This window comes from Myotis lucifugus, unplaced genomic scaffold (genome assembly GCF_000147115.1).
Source record: "Myotis lucifugus unplaced genomic scaffold, Myoluc2.0 scaffold_6, whole genome shotgun sequence".
NCBI lineage: Eukaryota > Metazoa > Chordata > Mammalia > Chiroptera > Vespertilionidae > Myotis > Myotis lucifugus.
Genome location: NW_005871054.1, coordinates 3,440,991 through 3,452,172, shown reverse-complemented (window position 1 = coordinate 3,452,172; position 11,182 = coordinate 3,440,991). Strand labels below are relative to the sequence as shown.

Sequence of the window (11,182 nt, the reverse complement as noted above, 5' to 3'; positions counted from 1 at the left end):
GGAACTCAACACTCGTGGAGACATGGTGGGGAGGGGCTGCCTGGTGACCACATGAAGGTTAATGGCACCATTATATATTGAAAGAGTCTATATTGTATCAATAAAGAGACAGACTTCGTTTCAACAGTGATATAATTGACCATAACCACTCCTCTGGTGCACTGACATAGAGCAGTGAAAACGTGGGTCGTTATGAAGAGACACATACACTTACACCCATACACGTGTGCACACCCCAAGCACTGCGCCAAGGAAACTTACTCCACTGTATATGAGCTCTCAAATGACCGTGGCATCAGTTAAAATCAGAAGGACTTTATTCTTTTTTCATTATTGGGTGACCCCAAAATGCTGAAGCTTAACATGGAGAAAGTTTGATTTTCTTAGAGCAGGATTTTAAGGAGACAATACTTTCTGAATTGGACCTGGGGAAGGCTTGAGAGTTCAACAGGGCAGGCTTGAAAACTGTCCACCTCACCATGTCCTGGGTGTGGAGTACATACTCTGTGGATACTTGCTAAATGATGACTCTTCGAATCTAAGAAAGGTGGGCAAGGCCGCTCTCCATTGCCCCGAGGGCAGGATGAGAGGAGAGTGAAGACAGGAAACTACTGTTTTCAGCCTCAGTTTTCTTCTCTCTAAAATGGGACTACTGCTATAATTTTGAGGATTATATGGGACAACAACTCTGAAAATACTCTTTAATTATTAAGGGGATTATCAATGTAAAAAATCATTTTGTTAATAGGTTAGCTATTTGTTTAAATGTTTCAACTTATTGAGGGTAAGAGTGGATGCTTTAAAAGATGCTCTTGGTCTGAAAATTCAGTGACGCTCAGTTCACCGAGGTAACTTGCATGGGGTTTAAGGAGGGCAAAGGCAGGAGAGGTCTTAGGGTCACCATTCACGCCAGTTTCCCGGGATGCAGGACTTTCAATGCTAAACCCGGGACCGATCTGGGAAAACTGGGCTGAGTCCGTTGCCCTAGTCCCTCCTGTCCAACCATCTAAATTTCATGACCTCTAATTTTAGTCCTCTCGTTTATAACAGAATTTTAATAAACCTATGAAAATAAGGGTAATATCCTTTAACTGAGTGGAAGCAAAGCTGTTCCCATGTTTTTTGTGTGACATTTTAAGAGTGTCTGGGGAAGAGAAGGAAAAAATATTCTATTTCATTCCATCCATTCCATTCACTCTCCCCACCTCTGAAAGGAGCTGCGAGTTGAACAATGCACACCCAGCACTGCCCACCTGAAATCAGTCACCGTGTGACTGCCAGGCTTCTCCAGCCACAAATGTGCAGGAATAATGTTTCCAGCGTGTCGGCGGATAACGTAAGTTCCACCGAGCACAAACTTGGAGGGCAAGTAATCAAGGTGTTTACCTGATGAATGAGGAGGGGGGAGAAGGCAGTATCATTTCAAACAGAACTAGCATTTTCCCATTAAGCCACGAAACTTGCAGGTATTCATCATCAAAATGAATGCGCCCTGCCTTTAGGTGCGTGCAGCCTTGCATGAGAGAAACCACCAGTATAGCACTTCCTTTCATCAAATTACCGAAGATGAAATGAATTTGGAAACAATATCCCAGGTGAATTAGACGTGAGGCTACTTAAGAGGAGGCTTTGCTAGGACCCTCGTTTATTATTTTGAGAAGTTAAGTCAGTTCCTGCCAATAATTCAGTACCGTCCCGCTCTCATCTCCATTATTTCACGGGCAGGAGGTTCCGTGGCTAATGGCCAGAACCTATTGTATCTTGAGTTTGGCTTTGGAAGTGGTTCTGAGAGTTTCCCACCGAGCCAAGAGTCAAGTTAGAGATCTCCTGTGCAGGAAAGGGTGGGCAGGCCATTATTCTGCAATATAGCAGAGTAAAATAAGTAGGATTTCATTTAAGCTGTGTTTCTCTTTCAGATTAGGTTAAATGGCCAAGATGCTAAAAGCCTCTATCTTGTACAAATCGAGTGCCGCTGTCTGCGGGCTCTGACCATTCCGGCTGTAAGTCATATTCTGAAAAGCTTTTGATAAGCGTCTTGAGTGTAGGGAGACATCTCATGTGTCTTGCTAAGTAAGAACAGGCGCATTTTTCTATCGAAAAGGTACCGCTCCTTCTGTAAGTGTCTTTCTCCCTTCAGGGGTATTTTAAAGGCAAGATTGAGACTTTTAAACCAAACTGTAAATCTGAGTTTCAAACATTAGTCCCTAGTTTCTTTGGGGGGGGGGATGTTTAGAGGACAAATCAAAATATCAGTATTTCAACTTGTACCCCCTAGAAAAATACCTGCTTAGGAAGGGAGTTCTTGAAGCAGAACAAGCTCATTTCCAGTAAAAAAACAAAAAACAAAAAAAACAAACACACAACATGGAAAAGGAAAAAGCACTATTGGGTGTCTATCTGCTACCAAATCTCCCTCCACCCACCTCTGGTCTGACCGTGGCCACTGTGGACACCCCTCCTCTCCTATCAAGGCCGGAGGGAGGGTCCCTCTGGCAGCAGGCAATCCTCTTTCACCCACTGGTTGATGCTTACAATTCTACTATTAGGACTTAATCCCTTTAGTTTCAGCTTTGATCCCGGTTAAAATGCAAATACCATTGGGTGGGGTGATACTGCTAAACTGTTATCAGCCCTGTACAGTCCACTGAGAAGGCAGGCGCAGGGCACATTTCGCTAGGGGTGCGAGGGCAAGACCTGGAGGCCAAAGAGCAACGGAGGAGGAAGTATGAGCACAGAACGAGGGCTCTCAAGCCCTGTAATCAACCCGCCTCTCCCAACTCCCCATTCCTGACAGAATCTGAAAACAAATTTTATTCTGACCCATCAGGACAGTATAAGTTTATGTAGCGATTCCCCCACCAAAGAGTCTGAGAAAAGTATTAGCTGAACAATGGAACAAGCTACCTTTCTACTAAAAGATAATTCAAAGGTTGGGGCCCATTCTGGGATAAACCATAATGGTTAATCCTTAGGGTTCAGCCTTTCTGTTCTAACTTTAACTAAGGAAAAAAGTTTAGCCCTGCTCAAGCCATTATCTGTTCCTAAACTGCATAGTATATAAAATGTAAATGTGATCACACTACTCTTAAATTATTATAACAATACGCCGTTCTGTTTTCTTCCCCTTGACATTTACAAAATTCATTTGGAAGAGTGGGATCTACCTCACAGAGATTAGTGATAAATCATGTATTTTTAATGAATATCAATAGAAGAAACCCCATGACATAGCCCACCATCTAATTTGATTAAACTGTGCTTAAGGCAACACTACCTCTCTGGCTAGGGAATAGCTCCGTAATGACTTTGTGAGCATTATTGCAGGCTGTTTTAATGATTTAATGAACTGCCTCTATATTTAGTTCAATAGCCTTAAAATGATTAGTGTTTAAGAAAAATTAGCTCACTTTGATTTGATTCTATTTGATGGTAAGTTTAAATAACCTAACCCTTCAAAACACAGTGGGGAAAAAAAAATCCTAGAATCACAGCCAGCTAACTGCTAGAAAACATTATGACCATCATTAATAACCGTTCATTTATGTTTAGCTACAGTATCCAGCCTGACGGGCTCGCGGAGGAGCCGGGCTGTAGGAACAAGGGCTAATGCTGCATTTCATCTTCCCTTTCTACAAATGGGAAGGGGAGGGAGAGGGAGGAGATGAGAGAAGCATTAAAGAGTCTTCAATTTCACGTGTTGGGGTATAAGGAATTTTCTCTAGTTCAGGTCTAAAGTGGGTATCTGTCTACACTGGGGAGAAGTTGCAGGTTTCCAGAGGAGGAGGAGGGGAAAATTGGTGTGAGGTTTTGCGCCAGCCCCTCCTGCTGTGATGTGGGCAGCCGGCCTGGTTAGGTTTGAGCAGTGTGGTCAGGAACACCCTGGGACACCCTGATGGGATTCGGGGAGGCTTTCTGCGAAGGGGGCTGAGGCAGATGGCATTTGTTAACAAGGGTAAGTGATCTGAGAGTTGGTGTGACACAGCGGGGACCAGAGCCAGCTCCTTGCCGCAAAATAAAGAGGGTCACAGCGCGCACACAGAGGTCTGCTCTGTATCCCCGTGGGTCACCACGCCATGTCCACACCCCAACACGTGGACAGTAACTGCAGTACTGGGGAGCCGAGTACTGCACGTCATCTGCAAACACTTCTGCCGATTGTCCTCTGTGCGGAATACAGTGGGGTTTTGACTTACGAGTTTAATTCATTCTGTGACGGAGCTCGTAACTCAAATTGCTCGTACGTCAAATCAAAAGTGAACGAGTGAGACACGTGATGCTGGGCTGATGTTGTGACGTTCGCTGTGCCAACTAGTGGTGGGGTATCTGAAGCTGGCTCACAATCCGAATTTTAACTCGCAACTCAAAGCAAAAAATCGGCCGAGAGACGGCTCGTATCTCGAAAAACTCGTTAGTCGGGACACTCGTAAGTCAAGGCCCCACTGTACAATGTTAAGAAACCGTCTTAGAAGGAAGTCCTACATTGGAAAGTCCATTTCGCTTTGAACTTTGATACAATGACAGAGAGCGTGGACTGAGCACACACCCATTCCAGGCACTGTTCACTCTTCTCATAAACTCTGAGAGGCTTATGACTATCCCCGCTTGCAGCAAAAGAAGCCGAAGCTCAGAGAGATGAAGCGGCCTGCCCAAGGTCCCGCAGCGAAGGCAGCGGGAGGGAGGGACGACCTGATCCCAAGTCTGAATCAGCTCCAACGTCCTTCACCACAGTGTCACATTCCTTTCACTTCTCCACCGGTGCCATGTGATGTGCTGAGCATATTCTAGTTAGAAACAGTCCGATTTAAGGAAAATGGATGTCAGAGGAGGGTTGGTGAGCATCCAATGATTCACTAAATGCGGCTGCTCCCCCCAGCCTTCATTACTCAGAGCTGTCACTGTGGCTTCCTGGGCCTTGGGGGCAAGAATGCAATCCACTAACCATCAGCACGCCTCGTCCTTGCGAAGAGAGGGGAAATATTTCTAAATGAACCATTGTCATCCGAAGACAAAGCTCTGTATTTCTTGGCGTGTATTATATAACCCCAAGATGCCTTTTCTCCTCTCTCCGTCTTCCTGTTAATGTCCACTGCCCCATCCTGCCCGGTCCCACACTCAGGCATGTACACACCCATGTGCATACACATGCACACACATGCACACACACACACATGCACACGCACACAGGTACACCTTTCAGTCCCACTTCAAGGCCATTGACTGAGCCCCTGGTACGGACATCTCTATAACACAGAGATGAACGAAACAGGACCCCTTCCCACGGTCTGTACTTGAGGAAGCCCAGTCTCCTGAGGAGACGGGACTGGTTCATATCATCACATACGTCTCGTGGCCACCACATCTCCCTTGGCAGCATCCCAGACATCCCAGTACTTTTTCAGAGTCCTCTTTGTAAAGGTGTCAGCCTCTTCCTGTACCACCTTCCCTGGGTCTCAGAGCCACCTCTTGTCTTTGCTACCCTCACTCCAGACCTCGACCTTCCTCCCCCATGACCTCACCAAAAAAACCTACCCCATGCCTCATGACTCATTTTCTCAAGGCCAACTGTTCTGACACACTCGTTCTGGACTTGCACATAAAAAGCTGAGAGTAACGTGTGTCTTTTCCCCTCCTGCAGAAGCTGGCAGCGTTTGTCTTATGCTGTGGAAGAGTATTAGGCTGTTTTGTGTAGGATGTTTCTTGGTGGTGAAGTGGCAAATTCTTGTAATATGGAGCAGGAAATGTACATGAATGGAGCTAGCTGTCTGGGGACTGGCAAGCTGGAGATCCATGTCCCATCCGAAGGGGGCAGCACCCTTCAGCGATGGCCCAGGGTCACCACGCGGGGATGCCAGTGTTGCCAAAGCACCGACTTTTCAAGAAAACCACAAAATCCTGATTTTTGTATGAAACATTCTAATATTTTATAGTTGGCTCATTAAAAAATAAGTACATGAGCGAATACTGTGCATGCTAAATAAGACACACCTGCAGCTCAAATACAGCCCGCAGCTGGCTGTTTGCAACTTTGGCCCCACAGTCACGCAGCAGCATGGACAGACCCAACTAAGCGAGGACCAAAATACGCGGGAATTTCAGCACCGAGGCCACAGCTCAGCGTGGAGGAATGCTCTCCCCAGATGTTCATGAGCAGCACTCTGGACACTAAAATAAGCACATAGTGTAAGACGAAGCTGACATGTGCCTCTTGGGGTGAGCCAAGGACTCTCGATGTTGCTGCTAATGACTTTTCCTGTAACCCACCCAAATCTCCCTAACTCCTGATTGAGGGAGGGAAAAAATGCTCCGGGCTGCGCATATGCACTATCCAATCGGAATGAGAAATTTCCTGACCTACATTCACATCTTCTGACTCTGGTTTTGAGCACCGTGTTCGTGAAAGAGCTGCTGTGGAGTTAAGGATTCTAACCTTACTTGTTAGTTGCTTCTGTCCTCCCTCTGGAAGCTGCCTGTAATCACAGAGTCCGTTGTTTTAACAAACACAATGAAGTTTCATGCAGAAGACAGGTCTTGAAATTTAGAAAGCTTAACAGGAAAGTGGGAGACCGTAATTTTCTTAGCATGGGGAATCCCATAAATTTCCCATTTTGAATTCCATCCTTCCTGGCGAGTGGAAAACTTGCCCTGAAAACTGGGGTAAAGGGATGGAACGGCGGTTTTGGACCCCAAAGGGAACATCTCCACAGGTTTCCGTGTGTGGAAAGCCGTTTGAAATTGAGTATGTGTCAACACGGATTTAATTAACTCCCAGCCAGGACATATTGGAAAGGATCCCAGAAAGTTGGGACAAAGGAGAAGGTGTTAATTTCTCGGCGGGAGAGAAAGTACCTTTTAACTGCATTGGATTATGGCTCAGGGCCGGGTGAATTTTCAAATGATCCATTTCAGGTGGGCTGGAAACAGGTGGCAATAAAAATCAACAAGTCAGTCCCTGGCAGTAAGGCTGGGAGATATAGGACAGGGTCCAGTGATCAACACCACAAATATTCAATTATTCAATGTACAGGTCGTATGAGAATCCCTGATTCTGGAAAGGACAACAATGGGGTGTCCTCAAGAACTAAAAATCATGTTTCTCGGCAAGAGTTAAACCCATTTTTTTTTTATTTTAAATCCCACATACTGAATGTGATTCCCTATCTATAGGAGAAAGCCAAGAGATTGAGAAGTTTTGGGAATCTCAAACCCCAATTGATAATGGCAGCCCCTAACCCAGGATCTTCCCTTGCATCCTCTGAAAGCCACGGAGATCCACAGGAGAGCATTAATATAGCACACATAAGCCATGCCTTCAGCGTAAGTAGGAGACTAAGAATACTAGGAATTTCAAATTACCTCTTGATAGATAGAGCACCAACTGATGAGGTTGAGTATATTTTTAGTGCTATGGAATGAATGTTTGTGCCTTCCCCCATTCCACAATTCATGTATTGAAGCCCTAACTCCCCAATGTAATGATATTAGGAGGTGGGTCCTTTGGAGGTAATTAGGGCTAGATGAAGTCCTGAGGTTGACTTGATAAGAAGAGAGAGAGACCCCAGAGTGTTCTCTCTCTTCTCTTTCTCTCTCTCTCTCTCTCTCTCTCTCTCTCTCTCTCTCTCTCTCTGCAAGACGACCGTCTGCAAGCAAGAAAAAGGTTCTCACCAGGAACTAAACTGACACCTTGATCTTGGACTCACCAGCCTCCAGAACTATGAGAAATAAATTTCTATTGTTTGTCACCCAGTCTATGGTATTTTGCTGAGCTAAGACACTTGGGGAAGCAGAACTGAATGTGATTGTAATTTAAAAAGCAGACACAAAATCAATTATATTGTATCCTGTTAGGAGAAAGCCTGGAACATAGAAAGGCAAGTCTGCAGAGTGGGAAGTTGACCCTGTTTATTCATTGGTGATCAAGTTGGAGAGGCACTAAGTCCAGAGAATGGGAACTCTCTGTTCCCTGGACAGGTAGGCTCTGTTGTGGGGCAGAGGTAACTCATAAAGCCACATGGTGGACAAGACTGACTATTCCTCAAAGGGTCCACTTCTCCACACCAAGCTCACCAACCAACCCTCTCAAAATGATTCTGGCCTCCCAGGCATACAGGTACCAGGAAGGGGGTAGGCAGGAAGCATGCACTTCAGTGATCAGAAGCCAGTTCCCCCCTCTAAAATAACAAGCTGATGTCGACTCTGCTCTGAGCTTGTCTGAGGTGAGTCTGCCTCCCCAACTCTAATCAGCTCCTGATAATATGTCAGAGAGCTAAACCCAAGGCAATAGTGCATTTGCTAACAAGTTTTCCTTTGTTGGATAACCATCTCTATGCCCTCTAAAATGCTTCTGTGTGCCCAGTCCTGTTCTAGATGTCCAGAGATTATCATACATGGCCCTTGCCTTCTAGGACCTGCCAATTTACTTAAAACTTGACATATGAAACAATTAGAGAACTATATACAATAGCAGGTGATTGAGTACCAGATGGCCAATAATGCTAGAAGAGGAGCACAACCATTGGAGATCAGGGTAAGTTACTTGACCTCTCTCGTTTCCATATCCATAAAACAGGGGTGAAAATAGTACCCACCTCATAAAGCTGTTGTGAAACTTTACTTAATAGATGTAGAGTGCCTAGACCAGTGATGGCGAACCTATGACACGCATGTCAGAGGTGACACGCGAACTCATTTTTTTGGTTGATTTTTCTTTGTTAAATGGCATTTAAATATATAAAAGAAATATCAAAAATATAAGTCTTTGTTTTACTATGGTTGCAAATATCAAAAAATTTCTATATGTGACACGACACCAGAGTTAAGTTAGGGTTTTTCAAAATGCTGACAAGCCGAGCTCAAAAGGTTCGCCATCACTGGCCTAGACCATGCTCAGTTACAGAGTCAGGAAGTAACTTTAGGTCATTACCGAGCATTACCACATTTTTTTTAGGGTGACACAAAGTTTTCTTTAATTATTCTTTGGGGGGAAGGGATGCCACACTTCTACTCAATTAAGAGAAACATTTTTATCAGCACAGAAGTCTTTTCTATTTTTTCCCACTTATCATGCCATGAGTTCATAAGGAATGGGTCCCAGCAGCTCAGGCTCCTTTCCATTGGTTCTCATAAAGTGTGCTTCTCTGGGTGGAGCAGGCTGACGCTTCAGTTGAACCCAGGTACCTTTCTCTTTGGCTTCCTTCTTTTTCTGATCATTTTCCTTCACACGTTTCAAGAAGCTATCTCGGCTCTTAGAGTGCTTAATATGCTCAATACATACATTAATTCTCCTGGCAAGAATCTTGCCCTTAACTTGCTTGTTCACAATAATGCCCACTGCATGCTGGGTGACATTGTAGACTCTTCCAGTTTTGCCATGGTGACATTTGTGGGGCATTCCTTTTTGAACAGTGCCCATTCCCTTGATGTCCACAATATCACCTTTCTTGTAGATTCGCATGTATGTGGCCAAAGGAACAACTCCATGTTTTCTCAAAGGCCTAGAGAACATATAGCGGGTGCCTCTCCTCTCTCCCTTTGTGTTAGTCACTCTGGCAAATTACTGGAAGATGGCGGTTCCGGCCGAAAGGAAGGACATACCACATTCTGAATGAATGAAAGTTGAGCCAGTGTGGCAGAAACAAGGGCTGAATTCAAGAAGCTGATTTTAAATTATAAAGCTCCTCCCCCATGAGTGAAAACAGGACCAATCCCTCCCCTCCATTATATTCTTCTTGGGTTTGGGGGATTTCCCTGGGACATTCCTTTCCTGATGATGCAGAGCCATGCTCCACGTGCTTTTGTAATTATGCTCATTAACAGAACGAGGAGCGAGGTTATTTTTGGTGTGTCTGGAGACAAATCAGAAAGTCCATAAGCACTAAAATTAATTTCTCAAAAGTATCCACTGGCGATCTGTGTGTGTTTATACAGACTCTCTGAGCATGATGAAGACATAGCATGTGTTGCACACTTTGCTGAAATTATATTTCATTCATATAAATAATTCACCCTCCAGCCCCACCACCTCTTTTTTTACTTGAAGAGATGAAGCAGCAAAGATTCATTTAAAGTTGTGAGTATGCTTCCCCAGGTCCTCTCTTGTCGCTTCCTGTTCCCATATACAGCTCTTCTCACCATGAGCGGTAGAGTGGGGTTTCTCCTCCTTTGGCTTGTTAATAGTCACATCAGGTTCTGAGGGTCTCTCCCACCCTTTTCTCTGCCTGTAGGTCGCTGACCAGAACTAAACCCCAGAGTCCCTCCTCACATTCACCCATCCATCCAATGAGGGAATAAAAGTCAAGTCCTAGAAGTGTTGGATCTGGAGGGAATCGTACATGTCATCTAGAATCATCACTTCAAGTTACTAATAAGGAAGCTATGGTCCTGAGAGGAGACAGGACTTAGACCCAATTGTAATGGCTGATGTTTCAGACCCAAGAATGTCATTTAGATCCCAAGACTTTCATGTGTGCATGCATGCATTCATCCTTCAACTGGGGTATTCGACACGTATTTTTGCATATCTATGATTTGAGATAGATGGAACCCTAACCTCACAAAGCTTTTATTCTCTTAGGGGACATAGTTCAGTAAATGGACCATTTCCACATAGATTTATAACCCATAACTCTTTCCCCTAAACCTCACAGCTGGTATTGGGACAAAGAATTTGACTCTCCTCATCTATAGAAAATGGTACCTCTGCAGTTGAGATACACATAGCTTGTCACTTTAATCTATCTGGCCTGTGATGACAAAAACAAAACAAAAATTTACAACCCCAAACACCATCCTTCTCCAGAAAGATTGTGTGCATAAAGAAAGATCATGGACTTAGGAATCAGGTAGACTTATAGACCTGAAACTTTGATCGGCTGTTAATACTTACTGGCCTTGCAATGCTGTGTAAGTGACTTCACCTCTCTGGGCCTCAGACATCTATAAAAGATTTCCTCATGTATAAAAAGGAGGTAATAATTCTGTTACATAAGGTTATGCCGGATTAAATGAGATCATGGATGCAATGCACATCACAGTGCTCAAAATATATCAGCAACTTTTCTTTATCACTCCCTCTTCTATAGTTAGCACTGGCAGCTCGTGACTGGTACCTTTGAAGAAATTTAGCACGAGGCACCAGGGAGTGGGTAATCTGATCACAAACAAAATCTTTGACCATCTTTTCTTT

The 11,182-nt window shown here is 44.4% G+C and overlaps 1 pseudogene; it reads right to left on the bottom strand.

Annotated features, from left to right (window-relative positions):
* Positions 1–9,017: 9,017 nt before the first annotated feature.
* On the bottom strand, positions 9,018–9,550 carry LOC106695049 (annotated as a pseudogene).
* Positions 9,551–11,182: the final 1,632 nt, after the last annotated feature.